Genomic DNA, 19,233 nt, shown 5'->3' with positions numbered 1-19,233 from the left:
AAAAGATGTGAACTGCTTCTTGAGATACCAGACTTATAAACCCAAATTATTGAAAAAAGAAGGAGGGTTATATACCAAAAACATCATATCTGATTACCCACAAATTCTCACTATCCTTTTGAGCAACAGTTAGTGTTTATCAAAACTAATCCATTCGCTCTAACAAGGATAAACTTTTCCAGTTAGCTGTCAAGGTGGAAAGCAGAGAGCAAGTCACTGAGGAATTTATCACAGGCTCTAAGGGAAGAGGTACAGAGTAAGGTGAAGATCCACTTGGCAGGCGAGTCTAGGTGGTTCTAGGTAGACCACCAGCCTAAAGAAACTGAGCCTGGAATGCTTTATGCCACTGAGAGAAGGAAGATTATGTTGTCTATATGTTGTGCCCATTTTGCCTAATCATAATTACCTTTAAAATGTCCTCTCCTTTAAAGGTTATAGCAAACCTGTGAGGTAGTTACTATGATTTACATTTAATAAACCAACAGTAATGCTCAGAGGATTGGTTCCTTTATATGCAGCTTGTAATGGTGCTAGTATTTAAACTCCAGCCTGTCTAGATCTAAAGGCCATGTTCTTAACACTGTACCATTGGTCTCCTTGAAGAATTTTCCCGAAACAACAGCCATAAAGGTCTAAGCTAGGCTTTAAGCAAGTGTCTGCTTTCTTAATGGCAATTCTGTGCGCTGGACCTTTGAAATTTTCTTCCACCCCCATCAAAATATGCAGGTGAGAATCAGGCTCATTATAACTGACTCACATTATCAACTCCCTTGAGAAGTCCTTCCCCTCAAGTATTCTGGGAGGGATTAAAAAAATCAAAGTACACAATATAAACTGCAAACAGTTTTGATTGCCAGCAATTGTATCCAAGAATTTTTAAGATTCAGTTCAAACATGTTGTTCAGTACTTGATTTACTCTGGGTGGCATTACCAGTGTGTGTGCCTGCATGTGGAATTACTCTTAACTGGAAAAAGGCTCTGATTTCTATGTAGACACTTCAGCCCAAAAGACAGCAATTAAGAAAAGCAATCCAGACAACCATTTGAAACACCAACATGGAAAGGAGGAATGTTAACATAAACACATCATAACTTTGACCCATATAAAAAACCATGTCTCATATTGGCTGCAAGCAAACTTTGAGCCCTTCTTGCTAAAATCATGCAGTTACCCAGCAGGAATGGTATCATTCCAAATCACTGTTGTTAATAAACCTACTTATTATCCAAACAACCCTGAAACAAGAAACCTGAAATTGCTGTTTTGGGTGGTGCTTCCTGCTGCCAGGAGGTGGTGTGTTTGACTTAAAAGACAGCAAACCACAGTTAGATTAAAAATTTAGATCAAAACATTTATGTGACTGAGACATTGAGGGAAAGAATTCTGTTTGGTAGCAAACAGCCTACTTGTCCTAAAATACATTCTGATTCAAGTTCAAAAATTGATGTAAAAAGACTGGTCAGGCAAACTAATATATGGAGTATTTTAGTTACACAGTGAAAACTCCACACTGAAATTTATTAGGCACTAATGATAGCATAGTAGATGCTTAACAAATACTTATTGATCATAAAGTCATACAATAATAATTGCCATATACTGATTTTGTACAGTGTTCTCATTATGACTTGTACACAGAGGTGATCAATTAAATGGGCTAATTTGTTTTGCAAATAAGTATATTCTAAAGTATATGAAAGTTACTGAGGATCATAGAGGAAAGCCTACGCAACAGACAAGAAATATGGGCACAGAGAGGGTAATAACAAAAAAGTCCATTAAAGAAGAAAGTGAAAGCAACAAATCTGAGGTAAATATGGAACATCAGGAATAGTTAAAATACAGAGTTGGTTGGAGAAAAGATAATTATTTCTACTTCATGCTTTCAAATGTCTGTCATAGAGAAATAGAATTTTGGGAGTAGTCTCATGGTAGCCTATATTTTTCAGAGGGACTAATTGTGATATATTTTAAACTGTGCTGGCTGATAGCCACTAGCCACACGTGGCTAATGAACACTTGAAATATGGCTAGTACAATTGAGATGTGATATAAGTATAAAATGTAGAGTTGATCCTAGAACATTGCAGGGGTTGGGGCAGTGACCTCTTGCTTTCCCCAACCACAGCCAAAAGTCCACGTATTACTTTCTTTTTTTAGGTAGGCTTCATGCCCAGCACAGAGCCCAACATGGGGCTTGAACTCGTGACCTTGAGCTCAAGACCTGAGCTACAATCAAGAGTCAGACACTTAACTGACCAAGCCAACCAGGCTCCCCAAAAATCCACATGTAACTTTTGACTCACCAAAACTTAACTACTAATAACCTACTGTTGACCAGAAGCCTTACTGGTAACATATACAGTTAACACATTTTGTATATTATATACTGTATTCTTACAATAAAGTAAACTAGAAAAAAATGTTAAGAAAATCTTCAGGAAGAGAAAAGACATTGGAGTACTATACTGTATTTATTGAAAAAAATCCACATGTAAATGGACCTGCACAGTTCAAACCCATGTTGTTCAGAGGTCAACTACCTGTCTACCAATTTTGAACACTTAGCACAAAAAAAAGAAAGTAAAATATCTCATTAATAATTTATTCTATTGATTACATATTAAAATGAAAATATTTTAAATATAATAGATTAAATAAAATACATTATTTCTTTTTTAAAATTTGTTTAATGTTTATTTATTTTTGAGAGTGAAAGAGAGAGAGCATAAGCAGGGGAGGGTCAGAGAGAGGGGGAGACACAGGATCAGAAGCAGGTTCCAGGCTCTGAGCTGTCCACACAGAGTCCGACGCGGGGCTCAAACCCACGACTGGTGAGATCATGATGTGCGCCGAAGTTATGACATGAGCTTAACCGACTGAGCCACCCAGGTACCCCTTACATTATTTCAATTAATATCATCTGCTTCTTTTGTTGTTTTTGTTGTGTTCAAGTACGGTTACCAGAAAATTAAAAACTCTACTTGTGGCTAACATTGTATCAGGCAGTGCTGTTCCAAAGACTTGCTAAGGAGAGACTAAATGGAACGTAGTCTAGAGTTCATTGCTCCTCTAGCATAATCTCCAAAAGAAGTTTCTTTTTGTAAAGCAGTATGTTGACATTAGAGTTAAGTCTATAATGACATAATACAAGATGTTGAATAAAGAGGGGTGAAATCAAGACTGGGAAACTTAAAAGTGATCTCCTTTTTGCATGTTTGCTTACTTCCTCACCTTCCAACTGCCCCAGCGCTCTCCCTGTCTTCCTCTTCACCCTAACCCTACATACCCATGCTCCGTTTCTAGGCTAGGTATCCTATTATAAGAACCAGAGTAGTCTTTTAGTTAGACTCTTTGAATGGTCCCTTCTAGAAGTACACTTCTCATTGTATGACTCTGTTAGGGCTCTGAGCAGCAGGAAACTTAAAGTTTCATTCCAAGGTCTCAAGGATGGTCTCTATTCAGGGGAGCAGATAGGTGAGATTACCTAGGGTAAGGGCACAATATTGATAGGGATCGATAAACAGCACTTTAAGGGCAGAAAGCTAGACATTTATCCTCAAAGTGAACAGACATCCAGGGATCTATTAGGGAATAAGAAGGGAAACCAGAATGTGCCAAAAGTATGGGTCAAGTGTTTACTTCAAGTGTAGGTAGGAGATGAGAATCAGGAAAATATGATTCAGGGTGCCTGGGTGGCTCAGTCAATTAAGCGTCCCAACTTTGGGTCAGGTCATGATCTCACAGTTTGTGGGTTTGAGCTCTGCATTGGGCTCTGTGCTGGCAGCTCAGAACCTGGAGCCTGCTTCAGATTCTGTGTCTTCTTCTCTCTGTGCCACTCTCCTGCTTACTCTGTCTCTCTCTGCCTCTCAAAAATAAACATAAAAGAGAGAGAGAGAGAAAAGAAAATCTGACTTAATTGAAAGGCAGAAAGGGTAACCAGAAACCCAGTGTGGCTAACTCAGGAGAGGAATGATTTGCTGTAAAGGACAATATAGACCAGTAATTTGTATTGATTCTTGGTGAGTGCTAATGTAAGAATGATTGCTTGCCATTTTGCAGGGCCTGGTTTATCAGCATTACTGTAGAGCAGAATATTATTAGTTTTTTAGTTAACTAATACTATTCTTCATTTTCATGTGTACGTCTTTGAGGCAATGGTTTGGGGTAAAGCAATAAAGCTTTTTGAAGACTCTTGGTAACACAGATGTACCTAACTTATATAATCACCTCCCTCCTAATGGGCAGTTCTTTCCAATTAGGAGTGCATCTTTATTTCTATAGGAGAATCCCAAAGTTAAGAAAATTTGGTCAAAGAGTTAATTTTCAAAAGAGTTGTTGTAGTGCATTAACCCAGTAGATGGGAATGCATATTTACCACCACATCCTCCAGGTACTGGATGTTATGACTTGTTTTAATTTTTGCCAGTCCAAAAGAGGAAAACTCGTTTTTGGTTGTTTGGTAGTAAGGTTGAGTATTTTTTTGTTTATTGTCTTTTCTTATTTCCTCTTCAATGAATTACTTGGTTACTTCTTTTGCCCATTGTTAGAACTCTTTGAAAAAAACAAATTATAAAAATTATTTACATNGGGGATGAGCACTGAGTGTTACGTGGAAACTAATTTGACAATAAACTATTTGTAAAAAAAAAATTATTTACATTAGAGTTGTTAACCTTATATGTATTATAAATATTATCACAGTCTTTCATTTATCTCTTGAGGTTTTATGGTGAATCTTGCCAACTAAATATTTTGAACTGTAACATAGTCATGTGCATTTGAGAGGAAAGATTTTTCCTCTACCCTCTTATGTTCACAACTTGGAGTCCTGCAAGTTCTGGCAAAGGCAGACTAATAGGAGGAAAGGTATTAAATTTTTGTTTTTAACTTTACATGCACAGGGGTTCCACGGGGAAAAAAAGGTCAAAACCCAAAGTGACTAGGCTTGAGAGCTTATATACTGTTTTAACAAAGGGCAGTAAGTTTTGAAATGACTAGACAAAGGAAGAGGAATGTGGGCTTCTAGGAGTGGTAAATTGTGGGGAGGTAAATGTATGGGGGAAATTAATGGTAGATAATAGTTATTTAGTAAGGCTTTTAGCTAATTTATTTATTTTTAATTTTTAAAAAATACTTATTTTTGAGAGAGAGACAGAACGTGAGCAGAGGAGGGGCAGAGAGAGCAGGAGACACAGAATCCAAAGCAGGCTGCGGACTCAGAGCCTGATACAGAGCTTGAACGCACAAACCATGAGATCATGACCTGAGCCAAAGTTGGCCACTTAACCAGCTGAGCCACCCAGGCGCCCCTAGTAAGGCTTTTAAATGCAGACTCATCAATGCCATCTTCAGTGCTAAGGGATGTTCTTCTTTTGATACAGGAAAGAAGAGGGGAACATCTTAAAGGGAAACTTATGCCCTGCTTTTGTTAGATGGCAGAAGGCAGAAAATTCTTCCCATGTTTGCTTCTCATTTACCTTCAGTTCAAAATAATCTTTATGTCAAAGTGGCACATTTTGGCATGGCATAATCATCTTTCATTTTATGGCTTCTAAGTTTCCTTCCTTCTTTAGGACATCTTTTAAACCTAAAGTCACAGTTATTCTTCCAACTTTTCTCCCAATACATTTTTGTTATATATTTTGTATTTCAACCTATAATTTTTGTAGAATTTATCACCAAGGTAGAGGTCTAACTTTTTATCTTCCAGATAGATAGCCGGTTATTGCCATTTCTTGTTAATTTATCAGTAAAATTATTCCTTGCCTTTAAACTGAAATGCTACCTTTATATTCACATTCTTTTTTTTATTAATTTTTTAGTGTTTTATTTGTTTCTGAGGGTGAGAGAGACAGCGTGAGCAGGGGAGGGCCACAGAGAGAGGGAGACACGGAATCTGAAGCAGCCTCCAGGCTCTGAGCTAGCTGTCAGCACAGAGCCTGACACAGGGTTCGAACCCACGAACTGTGAGATCATGACCTGAGCTGAAGTTGGACACTTAACCGACTGAGTCACCCAGGCACCTCTATATTCAGATTCTATGTATAGATGAATTTTTCTGGATTCTCTATGTGTTTATCTTTTTTATACTGATAATTTTTTTCACTACTACTCCTTGATCAAAGTAGCTTTGTGTTAGGTTTTACTACCTGGTAAGACACACTGCCTACTCCCAGCCTCTGCTACTCTTCTTTCTTTTTCTAAACTATTCTTTTTTATCTAAAATTTTATTTATTTTTTTTATGGGTTCTTTTAAATTTATTTTTGAGAGTCAGAGAAAGACAGCATGGGCAGCAGAGGGTCAGAGAGAGAGATACAGAATCCGAAGACAGGCTTCAGGCTCTGAGCTAGCTGTCAGCATAGAGAGCCTGACGTGGGGCTCAAACCCACGAACTGTGAGATCATGACCTGAGCCGAAATCGGATGCTTAAGCGACTGAGCCACCCAGACGCCCCTAAAATTTTTTTTTAATGTTTGTTTAGTTTTGAGAGGGAGAGAGAGAGAGAGAGAGAGAATACAAGCAGGGGAGGAAGAGAGAGAAAGGGAGACAAAGAATCCAAAACAGGCTCCAGGCTCTGAGCTGTCAGCAGAGAGCCTGATGTCGAGCCCTTGAACCAGACACAAGATCATGACCTGAGCTAAGGCTGGATGCTCAACCGATTGAGCCACCCAGGCTCCCCTTTTTCTAAACTATTCTTAAATATTCATCTTTCATTTGCAAATATTTAAATCACTTATGGTCTCCAATTTTTTTACATATTCTATACTTTAAAAAATTATTTCTAGGCATTTTATTGTTCTTGTCAGTCATGTTGCTTGTGATAAGAACCTTTCACAGTAACCTCTAGGAGCTCTTTTGTCAAAGCACTTTGTGTTGGCTCTTGTGTGTGACCTGATGACCATTGGTCCCAAAAGTGTTTTTGCCTCATTTTCTGTGGCATATGAAGTAAATAGGAGGAAAGCAGGGAAGAGAGAAGGTTGTATTAGGTGTAATTCAAATTTTCTAAGGATTCGGCCCTCAGCTAGTTCAGATTACTGAGGGACTACCAGAAACTAAATAAGACTCTCTGGTGCTTTTTTTTCCCTCCAGTTTTTCAGCTTTTAGTAAGTGGAATACTTATATCAATGCATTTTACTTAATTAAAAAAATTTATTAGCTATCTGAATGCCCAATTTGACGGCCAGATTAATTAGTATAAGTATATCCTGCAGTGAATATTTTCTTTAAAATGTTTTTAAGTCTGAGGTTACTCGGGCTCCTTGATTTAGTCAGTGAGTATTTAATGTAGATCTTCTGTGATAATAAAATGCTGTAGGAGTACTTGAATACTTATTTTATCCAAATTCACCTATACTTATACTAAAGTCGGGAGGGGAAGGAGTAACAGTTTAACAAATGCAAGCAAACCTGATATTCCACTCAATAAACACCAGCCCTAGACAATGTATACAATTAAGCCTGGGGGAAAAATGTCAGTGACTCTAAGGGACCCTCCATTGCAGATGAGAAATTAATATCATTGGTCTGACTGATGGCAGGGCAGCTGCTGCTGCTGCTAATTTTGTCAACATCTTGACAAAGAAATTGAAGAATTTATTGAGAGTCCAAAAAGAAGAACTGAGTAAGGAAAACTCAGATGACAAACATTGAAATAAAACATTAAAACAAAGCAAAACTTGCCTACACAGTTGTATTAAGAAATCATATTTTTTATTGTATTTTGGGGGCTTTTCAAGGGCAATTGAGTACTTAACTCTCCTAAGAAATAGGAAAATATATGACATAGTTTCTGCCTTCAAAGAACTTGAAGGAGCAATATATTTATTTAATAGGGCCACGTTAGAAATATGCTGACATTAAATAATACAACAAATTATAGATGACAAAATGTGTGGTCAAACCATTACCATATAATTAATTGTTGAATGAGTGTATGGATTAATGGACACAGGCTATTCAAACATTTTACTTTTATACATTTATTAACCTGATTCTGTATTTAGAATATATTCAATTTCTAACAGTCTTCATTTAAAAAAAACAATTAAAATTCCAATAGTAAAACATGTTATAATTTTAAAAATCCAACTGGTTATAAAGCAAAAGGTAAAAAAAGTCTCTTCACATCCCCATTCACCATCTGACTCACAGAGATAACTTTTTAGTTTACTATCCATCCGGAAATTCTGTATGCCAGGCACATTCACATATTTTAAAAGAAGAATACTATGTATATAGCCCTTCTACAGCTGATTTTTTTCATTATTTCATTTGAGTATTTACTGATCTACGTTCTTTTTAGTGCCTTCACAATCTCAGTGTATATCAGATTCTAAAGTATCATAGCTTTATTTAAATATACCCCTTACTTATAGACACTTAGGTTATTTCCTATTCTCCACTGTTAAAAATAGTACGCCAGTTAATGGGTTTACACTCCCTTCTGTCAGATTATCTGTAAAATAAATTTGTAGAAATCTAATCTTTCAAATGGACGTTTTGGCTGAGGGTGTTCTGTCATGGCTTGGTTTGGAATGATCTGTTTACGTAAATCAATACTATTAGATATGAGGTTGATCTGGTGGCAACGTCACATTCAGAATTTAGTTTCCTTTTGAGGATTGGGGCTAATATATGTTCAGTCTTTCTTTTCCTTTCTTATAGCTCCCACATATAACCCTTCAGAAGCTGTCCTTGGTAAAGAAAAATGACACTGTTGTTCCAAGAATCTCACAGGACAACAACGTAATAATCATGTAAAACAGTCTCACCAGAGGCGAAGAAAATATTTGTCGCCTTCTAACACCTATCCTCAAGTATTTTATTTGGAACCAGGAACTAGTCCGATAACTAATTTTTAATTTTTGGCTCGATTAAGTGTGACTGGTGCACTTGGTTTTTTGTCTTCCTCAAACAGGGGAGGAAAAGAGGTTAAATGTCCTACTGTGCCAGGATCGAGAAGGACCAGAGAAAGCAGGATTGTGTAGGATTTGCTTTTTCCTCTTGGCTGTAGCTGTTGTTTACCGGAGGGTGATGGGAGGGGTAAAAACGTCAGTGCTTTCATTCTCTCCAGTCCTTGAAGGACGCGTCTCTGTCCATTAGAGAAACAAGAGTATCCCCTCAAGAAACACCAGGCAGAAACACCAACTCCTCGTCTGGACATTTCTGTGAACACACGTAAGGACTCGGACAAAAGACCCTGAAGCGAAGGTAGCACAACAGAGACACCACGCCACCAGAGACAAGCCCGGGGCGCCTCTTCCCTCCCCACAATGTACCGCGTTGCCGCGGGCCCCGCCCCGCGGGGGGGCGGAGCTTAACTCTATTTCCGGATTGCAGGCGGAAGTGGGCGAATTTGAATCTGGTGGGCCGTTGGATGGGGCTGCTCGAGGTAGGCTTTGCGGCTCTGCGAAATAAGGGAAAGCTGACACGACCGCTCTGGAACTTCTGCCCAGCGCACCTTGGTGAGTGAATGAGGAAAGAGAGGAAACGGTGTATTCCAGGGGAAGAATTCGGACCGTCGGATGGGGCAGGGGTCGAGAGGCGGGACAATGTAGCGGAAATCGGAGGGCCTTTGGGAGTGTTGGGTGGTAGGGCCGGGCGTGGAGACTCTGGGAAGTGGAGGTGCTGGGAAGCGTCTCGCGGGCCAGCGCTCACAAGCCAGCTTTGAGTATTGAGGATTCCGATGCTCCCCGCCCCTGAGATTAAGTCTTGTTAAATCTCTGACTTTCTGGTAAACACAGTTTAGTATTTCCGCCAATTGGACTCGAATGGTGAAGCTACAACAGTAGTTAAATCTAATTGCGAAAGCGTTACCACAGGTAAAAGAATCTTCCTTTATTAAAGATGGAAGGTTAGGGGCAGGTTTAGAATGAGGTGCTCTACGTGGCTTGCGTTTCTCAGAGGGATATTCGGAGTAGTCTTTCTCAATGTGGACTGCAGGGAAGTGACAGTCTTTGAAATGCCCGGTGGGGATTTAAACTGAAATCTGAGTATCCTTTGTATTTAAAACCCGGATATTTTTTCTTGGCAGTGGCATTTTTCGTTTACCGCAAAAATCCGAGACTCTTGCTCATTTAAACTGACTCTGGTAACAGCGGTAATTACAAAGGTCTTAGTTTGCTAACAATAGGAATAAGGTCTAGTTAGCTCTACCTTTTCACCTCCTTCATTCATTGGCCAACTGGGTTATTGTGGCGTCAGTATGGAAACGCTCTACAAATGTTTCCAGTATTGGGCTTTCTTTGTTTTGTTTTGTTGTTATTGTTGTATTATTAGTGATGAACTACCTCAAATATCAAACTTTTAAACCGCACAGCATAGCTGTGCCTTCTGGAATGGTTTGAATGTATACCCTACGTCTAAAGTATGAATTAGTTTAAATGTAGAGAGATTTTATGTTATTGAAGACTGTCAGGCTAATTTTGTGTTGCTTTGTAGGAACTGATATTTTATGTTTCTTTTAATGGTACCATACCACAAAAATGTATAAATATCTTTTAAAAAGTAGACATTACTTCATCCATTACTTGCTACTCCTACGCTCCCATTCTACTAGTGAACGTTTCACTATTAACCAGGAAAAATAGATTTCAGTGTTGAGTAGTTATGATTGTTGAAATTTAGACATTTGTGTGAGACTTGAGCAAAGACTTGAGCTGTATTTTCCTAAGAATTGCAGACAGCTTTTCTCATTCTTTTTAGAAGGTAGGGGTAAATAGTAGTTTGGAAAAAAAAAATTAGCCTCTACATTTTAATCTGTTCCTTGTCCTTACCTGGACTTTTTTTTTTTAAATTGAGTTTTTGCTGTCTCTACCTAAACCATTAGTGGATTTCAAATTTTATTGTGTACACATTACCTTGAAGGGTTTGTTAAAATCTGATTCCTACCCTTCAAATCTCATATATTGTGATCCAGTTAAGTCTGGAGGATGGCGTTGAGGAATCTGTAAATTTAATTGGAAAGTTAGAACATTTGACAAAGGTTTGAAGGGCCCTGACTTGATCTTTTCTAGAGAGGCATACTGGTTAAGGGCATGGAACTTGAGCCAGATTGCCTCAGTTTGAATTCCCATCTCTACCACTTGGTAGCTGTATGACCCAAACAAGCTGTTTTACCTCTCTGTGCTTCAAATCTCTGAACTGTATAATGGGGCTACCTTGTAGGATTATTGTGAGAGTCAAATGACTCAACACATACAAAAATCTTAGAATAGTGTGTGGTACGTAGTAAATGATACATGTATCTCCTAATGAGTTACTAAGCATGTACAAACCACATTACATACATTTTCTCAATCTTCACATATAACACATATAACACTGTACTGTTTTCAGATAAGAAAACTGGAGGCTCAGAGTTGTTCAGTTCTCACACAACTACCAAAATATTTGTACCAGGTTCAGAAACTAGATTTAATAGATTTAATTAGATTATGCCTCTTTTTTAATATTATTATTATTGTTTTAATGTTTATTTTTGACTGAGAGCAAGAGGGAGACAGAGTCGCAGGGTAGCAGGGAGAGGCACATATAGAATCTGAAGCAGGCTCCAGACTCCTGGCTGTCAGCACAGATCCTGGTGTGGGGCTTGAATGCATGGACGCAGATCCTGTGAGATCTTGACCTGAGCCAAAGTTGGAGGCTTAACCGACTGAACCACTCAGAGGCCCCATTATTATTATTATTTTAAATAATGCATCCTGCCTCTCTCTGCAGTCAATCCTTCCAAATATTGCTTCTTAAAAATCTTTGATGGCTCTTTGTCTATCACATATAATTCAGATTTCTCAGCTTTTTCTTTTTTACAAAGCCCTTGTCAGTCTGCTTACAACCTTTGTTGGCAAGCATTAACTTCATGATTTTCTGCCACTCTTTTCCAACCTGTGATATTCTATTCATAATACCACCATTGCCCAGATCTATTTGCAGTTGTTTTTAATGTATACTTAGCCATCAACTTTTTTATGTTCCTTTAAGATTTTACCCACTGGATTTCAAATAATTTGCTGGACTTCTCCAGAGAGAGTGCTTCTTCCTCAGTACAATTTAGTTGTAAACATTACACCAGACTGAGAGGTCTTGTCCTCTTTGTCTTTATATCTGCAGTTTCTTGGTTCAGAACAGTGAGTGTCCTTGTACTGTGAAACTGTGTATGTTCAATGAGTGCTTATTTTCTTTTAACAATTTAACACATTGTGTCATGTCAATGCTTGAAAAGTTTTGAAATTTTTTCTGAGGTGATAGTGTGTAACTCTGGGTAGTTGAGTAGAGATTTTAGTGATAACCATATGGTTTGTATATTTCACAAATATGGAAAAATAAGTATAGAAATTGTAGGCTCAGAAGACATTTCAAGTGGGAAAAAATTAAGAGCAGTATGTGCTACCGTTCACGGAAGTCCAGATGCTTTGTACATATTTTCTGATTTAATCCTTATAGCCATTTCTTTATTTTCTCCATATCAAGATGAAGAAACTAGGCACCAAAAGATTTCATAACTTAAAACATTTTTGTTTTGCATTTAATTTCCTCCTGGTGGGATTTTGTTAGTAAGAATAATATTTGTTAAGTGTAATTAGATCATTGTAATAGAGATGTAGTATCATTTGTACATACATGAATGTTCATTTCTATATTAATTCAATTCTAAATTAAAATATTGGGGAGTTAAAGAGCAAAATTTGCCTTTCCTTTTGAATTTGAATAGCTGTTACTTGATCTCTTTGCCCACCTTTTCTTTTAGAAGCTGTCCCATAATATAAGGACATCATTCTAAAGACCATTGGGTAGGGTTTGATATAAGGAGTTTATGATCCTAATACAGATTCCCATTCCACACACCTTCTCCAGCCAAAGTAGTACCAGGTGTTTGATTCAGAGCTGAATATCCAGTGCATGCTAGACCATTCATATTAATCTTGAATTTTTGAGTTGGGATGCCAAAAGCTCTTAGAGCCAAGCCAAAAAGGTCTTTATATTGCTGAAATCACAGTAGAATCATGAATATGAAAAATGTGGCATCTGGAGCCAATAAACAGTGGGGGAGAGGAACCTGTTTTCCAGAGACTGTTGTAAAAGTCAGTATAAACTTATAACTTTATTCCATTTCCTCTTTTTGTTAAGACTGTATTTTTTTAGAGCAGCTTTAGGTTCATAACAAATTGAGGGGAAGATAATAGTATTTCCCGTGTATCCCCTTCCCCCCTCATATCCTCTTCCCATTATGTACATACCCCACTAGAGTGATAACATTTGTTAAAATTGTTGAACCTACACTGACACATGATAAACGCTCAAAATTCATAGTTGAAATTACAGTTAATTCTTGACTTTGTGCATTGTTTGGATTTGAGCAAATGTATAATGACAGCTTTCCATCATTATGGTATCATACAGAGTATTTAAAAAATTTTTTTTAATATTTTATTTATTTCTAAGAGAGAGAGAGAGAGAGACAGCGTGAGCAGGGGAGGGTCAGAGAGAGAGGGAGTCACAGACTCTGAAACAGGCTCCAGGCTCTGAGCTGGCAGTCAGCACAGAGCCCGATGCGGGGCTTGAACCCGCGAACTGCGAGATCATGACCTAAGCGAAAGTCGGACACTTAACCGACTAAGCCACCCAGGCGCCCCTCATACAGAGTATTTTCACTGTTCTAAAGATATGCCCTATCTGCTTTTTCCCAGCCACTGATCTTTTTACCGTCTTCAGATTTCTCCCTTTTCCATAACATCATATAATTGGAATCATACAGTATGTAGCCTTTTCAGATTGGTTTCTTTCACTTTGTAATATGTATTTAAGTTTTCTCCATGTCTTTTCATGGCTTGATAGCTCATTTCTTTTTAGCACTGAATAATAATCCATTGTCTGTATGATTCATAGTGTATCTATCCATTCACTTACTGAAGGACATCTTAGTTGTTTCTGAGGTTTGGCAATTGTGAATAAAGATGCTGTAAACATCCATGTGAACATTTTGTTGTGGACTCAAGTTTTGACTTCCTTTGGGTAAAAACCAGGGAACATGATTGCATAGCTGAGGTACATTCTTCTTGGTTGTGGTATATAATTTTTTAAATACATTGTTAGATTTGGGGTTCCTGGGTGGCTCAGTCAATTGAACGACCAATTCTTGATTTTGGCTCAGGTCATGATCCCTAGGGTAGTGGGGTCGAGCCTAGCATCAGGCTCCATTGCTGAGTGTGGAATCTGCTTAAGATTGTCTCTCTCCATCTCTTTCTAAAATAAATACATAAACAAACTGTTAGATTCAATTTGCTAATATTTGGTTGAGAATTTTTATATCTGTGAGAGATAATGGTCTATAGTTCTTTGGTCATGTTTTTGGTGTTGTTATGAGGGTAATGATGACCTAATACAATAAGCTTAGGAAGCATTCCTTCTGCTTTAATCTTCTGAAGGAAGTTGTTGACAGTTGGTAGAACTTCTTCCTTAAATGTTTGGTAAGATTCACCAGCAGACCCATCTGGGCCTGGTACTTTCTGTTTTGGAGGGTTATTAATTACTGAGTCTGCTTCTCTGATAACAGGCAAGGTTATTTCTCCTGTGAATTTTGGCAAAATGTGTCTTTCATTTGAAAGACATGAAAAGGAATTGGCCCGTTTCATCTAGAATATCAAATTTGTGGGCATAGAGTTCATGGTATTCCTTTATTATATTTTTAATGTCCATAAAATCTGTAATGGTATCCTTTCCTTAATTTCTGACAGTAATAATTTGTGTCCTTTCTGATTTTTATTTTTTGGGGTTTTTTTGGCCTGGCTGGAAGATTCCTGACTTTAGTGATCATAGAACCAGCTTTGGTTTTATTGATTTTTCTCCACTGATTTCTTATTTTCAATTTCATTGATTTCTGCTCTAATTCTTACTACTTTTTTTCTTCTGCTTAATTTGGATTTAATTTACTCTTTTTATAGTTTCCTAGGGTAGAAACTTAGGTGACTGATTTTAGATCTTTTCTAATATATTCATTCAGTGCTACAAATTTCCCTCTAAGCTTGCTTTCACAGGATCCATCAAATTTTGATGAGTTAATGTTTTCATTTTTCATTTAGTTCATAATATTTTGTATTTTCTCATGAGATTTCTTCTTACCCTTATGTAATTTAAAAATGTGTTGTGTAGGGGCGCCTGGGTGGCTTAGTCGGTTAAGCGTCCGACTTTCACTTAGGTCATGATCTCGCGGTTCGTGGGTTCGAGCCCCGCGTCGGGCTCTGTGCTGACTGGCTCAGAGCCTGGAGCCTGGAGCTCGTTTCAGAGTCTGTAACTCCCTCTCTCTCTGACCCTCCCCTGCTCACGCTCTCTCTCTCTCTCTCTCTCTCCTAGAAATAAATAAAACATTAAAAAAAATTAAAAAAAAATGTGTTGTGTAATCTCCACATTTGTTGGGATTTTCCACTATCTTTTTTGTTAGTGATTTCTAGTTTAATTCCGTTGTGGCCTAAGAGCATACCTTGTATGATTTTGATTTTAAGTTTGCATATGTATATGGTCTTGGTGACTATTCTCTGTAAGCTTGAGAACAATCTGCTTTCTGCCCTTCGTGGATAAAGTAGTTCATAATATCTAGTTATTTGATGATGATATTGAGTTCAATTATCAAATCAAGTTCCTTACTGATTTTCTGCATCCGTGATCTGTCCATTTCTGATAGAGAGGGTTTAAAGTTTCCAACTGTGGTCATGGATTCGCCTGTTTGTCTTTGCACAATTATATTAGTTTTTGCCTCTCATAGTTTGCCTCACATGGTTTACCGCTGTTGTTAGGCATGTATGTGTTAAGTACTGTTACGTCTTCTTAGAAAGTTGACCCCTTTATCATTATTCAATTCTGTATTTACCTCTTATAATTTCCTTACTTTAAAGTTTGCTCTCTCTAAAATTAATATAGCACTCCTGCTTTCTTTTAATTAGTATTAGCATGGGATATTTTTCTTCATCCATTTATGTTTAATTTATATTTAAAGTGTATTTTTTTGTAAAGAACATTGTTGGGTCTTATTTTTCAGTCCATGCTGACAAATCTTATTTTTTAACTTAAATTTTAGTAAGGTAACATCAAATCTGTCTTTTAATTGGTACATTTAGACCATTGACATTCAATAATCAGTGGGATTAATGATATCATATTTGTTACTGTTTTCTACTTGTGGCCCTTGTTCTTTGTTCCTCTTTTGTCTCCATTCTTTTTCTGCCTTTTGTGGTTTTAATTGAACATTTTATATGATTTTTATTTTTTCTCCTCACTTAGGATATCAGCTGTATTTCCTTTTTAACCTTTTTTTTAATGTTTTTGTGTTATTTTAAAAAAATGTTTATTTATTTTGAGATATAGTGAGAGCATGCATGCACTCGCTCCATTTGGGGAGCACAGAGAGGGAGAGAGAGAATCCTAAGCAGGCTCTGTGCTGTTAGCCCAGAGTCTGATGACCCGCCATGAGATCCTGACCTGAACCGAAATCAAGAGTCAAAACGGACGGAGCCACCCAGGTGCCCCTCCTTTTTACTTTTTTTTAGTGGTTGCCCTAGAGGTTACAGTGTATGTTTACAACTCAAACAATAATTGAATATGTTGTTGCTATTGTTATTTTGAACCTACTGTTGTCTGTTAGATCAATTAAGAATAAGAAAAATAAAAGTTTTTATTATTCAGTGGCCTTCCTTTAGGTAGATCTGATTTTCTGAATACTTCCTTCTCTTTTAAGAACTTTTTTCAACGTTTCTTATAAGGCAGATCTACTGACAACAAATTCTCCAGTTTGTGTTTGAGAAGATCTTTACTTTTTCACTTTTGAAAAGATTTGAAAGATAATTTTTGCAGGATACAGAATTCTAGATTGGAATGTTTTTTTCCCCTTAACACTTTAAGTATTTCACTGCAGTCTCTTCTCTCCTACGTGGTTTCTGAGGAGACATGAGATGCAGTTCCTTCCTTTGTTCTATAGGTGAGGTTTTCTTCCCTCCCCCCCCTTTCAGGTTTTTTTTTTTCTTCTGTAGTTTGATATACCTAGCTATAGGTTTTTTGCCATTTATTCTGCTTGGTGTTCACTGAACTTAGTGGATCTGTGGCTTGATGTTTGACAGTGTGATTTGTCATTAATATTTTTTAACATTTCTTTAAAAATTAAGTAAGCTTTATGTTCAGTGTGAGGCTTGCACTCATGACCCCAAGATCAAGATTTGCATCTCTGAACCAGCCAGACACCCCTATCTATTGTTAAATCGTTTTAAATAGTTCTGTTCCTTCCTCTCTTTTGATATTCCCAGCTTGTGTGTTATACCTTCTGTAGTTGTCCCACAGTCCTTCGATATTTTTTTCCAGTGTTTGTTCTCTTTGTTCAGTTTTCAAAGTTTCTTTTGAGATATCTTCAAACTCAAGAGATTCTTTTCTCAGCCATGAGGAAAATCCCATCAAAGGAATACTTTATTTCTGTTACAATGTTTTTTGATCCCTAGCATTTCTTTTGGTTTTTTCTTAGAATTTCCACCTCCCTTCATATGTTGTCATTTGTTCTTGTATACTCTGTACTTTATCAGAGCCCTTAGCATAATAATCATAGTTCAAATTCCCAGTTTGATAATTACAACATTTCTGCCATGCCTGGTTCAGATGCTTGCTCTCTGTGTTTTCAAATTGTGCCTTTTTCCACAGTGATTTGTAATTTTTTCATGATAGCCAAGCATGATGTGGCTGTAGATAGACTGTTAGTAATGTGGTGGTGAGGTGTGGGTGAAGGGGAAGTGTTCAGTAGTTCTTTGATTAGGTCTTAGACTTTTCACGAGCTTAAGTTCCTTGGTCTGTAAACTTAGAAGTATTTCTCAGCTTCTCCCACATACCCACTTATGTTGGACAGGATGGCTAGATTAGGCTGGAGTCAGATTATTTCCCTTCCCCCAGGTCAGTTATGCTCTGATAATTCCCCAGCAGGGTAGGCTCTGGTTAACTAGTTTCTCCTGAGGGCAAGCCTTATGAAGAAGAACAGAATGCTTTGGCATATTTCAAAATGGTACCTTTCCCCATCTTCCTGCCAGAATGACAAGATTTTTCTCTTATATTTACTGTGGGATCCTGGTTGAGTTCCTGGTGGTAAAGCTCAACAGTATTGTGAGACATCCCCATAATTGGGCCCCTCTGAAGTTTTTTTAACTCTCAAAATTGTGCACACTGAGCCTCCAGCCATTAGTCAATTACAGTTCAGGTTTTCTTACCCCAGCACTGGATCCTACAGCCATTTCACCTGGTAAGTCTCTGCTAAACTAAGCTGTGACTCCTGTACCCACCTGTCTCTCCATTCTTGAGGGCAGTGGTTTGTCTGGTGTCCCTCCCTCTTACAGATCCAAAAAAATGTTGATTTTTCAGTCTTTTCAGCCCTTGTTAGGATGGGGTGGGGGGTTACAAACTGCTTATGTGCTGCTTTTCTTTTTAATTTAAGTAAATATCTTTATTTTTTAGTGAAGCTATTAACCATATATCTTTCTGGTGGTAGAATTTATATAGAATAAAAATCACCCATTTTATTTGTGTTTATTATTATTATTATTTTAATTTACATCCAAGTTAGTTAGTATATAGTGCAATATTGGTTTCAGGAGTAGAATCCAGTGATTCATCTCCTACAAATAACACCTAGTGCTCATCTCAGGAAGTGTCTTCCTTAATGCCCCTTGCCCATTTTAGCCCACCTCCACCCACAACCCCTTCAACAATCTGTTTGTTCTCTGTATTTAAGAGTCTCTCTTATGTTTTGTCCCCATCCCTGTTTTTATATTATTTTTGCTTCCCTTATGTTCATCTGTTTTGTATCTTAAATTCCACGTGAGTGAAGTCATTTGATACTTGTCTTTCTCTAATTTTGCTTAGCCATAATACCCTCTAGTTCTATCCACATGGTTGCAAATGGCAAGATTTCATTCTTTTTGATTGCCAAGTAATACCCCATTGTGTATATATACACCACATCTTCTTTATCCACTCATCTGTCAATGACATTTGGACTCTTTCCATACTTTGGCTATTGTTGATAGTGCTGCTATAAACATGGGAGTGCATGTGCCCCTTCAAAACAGCACATCTGTATCCTTGGATAAATACCTCGTAGTGCAATTGCTGGATCGTAGGGTGGTTCTATTTTTAATTTTTTGAGGGACCTCCATACTGTTTTCCAGAGTGGCTGCACCAGTTTGCATTCCCACCAGTAGTGCAAAA

The 19,233-nt window shown here is 37.6% G+C and overlaps 1 protein-coding gene across 4 annotated transcripts in view; it reads left to right on the top strand.

Moving 5' to 3' along the window:
* Positions 1 to 9,266: 9,266 nt before the first annotated feature.
* The window catches only part of G2E3 (G2/M-phase specific E3 ubiquitin protein ligase), a 60,818-nt gene continuing 50,851 nt past the window's right edge, over positions 9,267 to 19,233 (top strand). The window contains exon 1 of one of the 4 annotated variants that reach the window (XM_077772737.1): positions 9,267 to 9,470. The gene's annotated coding sequence lies outside the window, so the exon portion shown is untranslated. Of the gene's footprint in view, positions 9,471 to 9,621; positions 9,828 to 19,233 lie in introns of those variants that run through there. The other 3 variants (XM_077772739.1, XM_077772738.1, XM_077772740.1) reach the window with 3 other exon arrangements.

Source organism: Crocuta crocuta, unplaced genomic scaffold, assembly GCF_008692635.1.
Source record: "Crocuta crocuta isolate KB4526 unplaced genomic scaffold, BGI_CrCroc_1.0 scaffold116, whole genome shotgun sequence".
Classification (NCBI taxonomy): Eukaryota; Metazoa; Chordata; class Mammalia; order Carnivora; family Hyaenidae; genus Crocuta; species Crocuta crocuta.
This window is presented reverse-complemented; position numbering and strand designations above follow the sequence as displayed.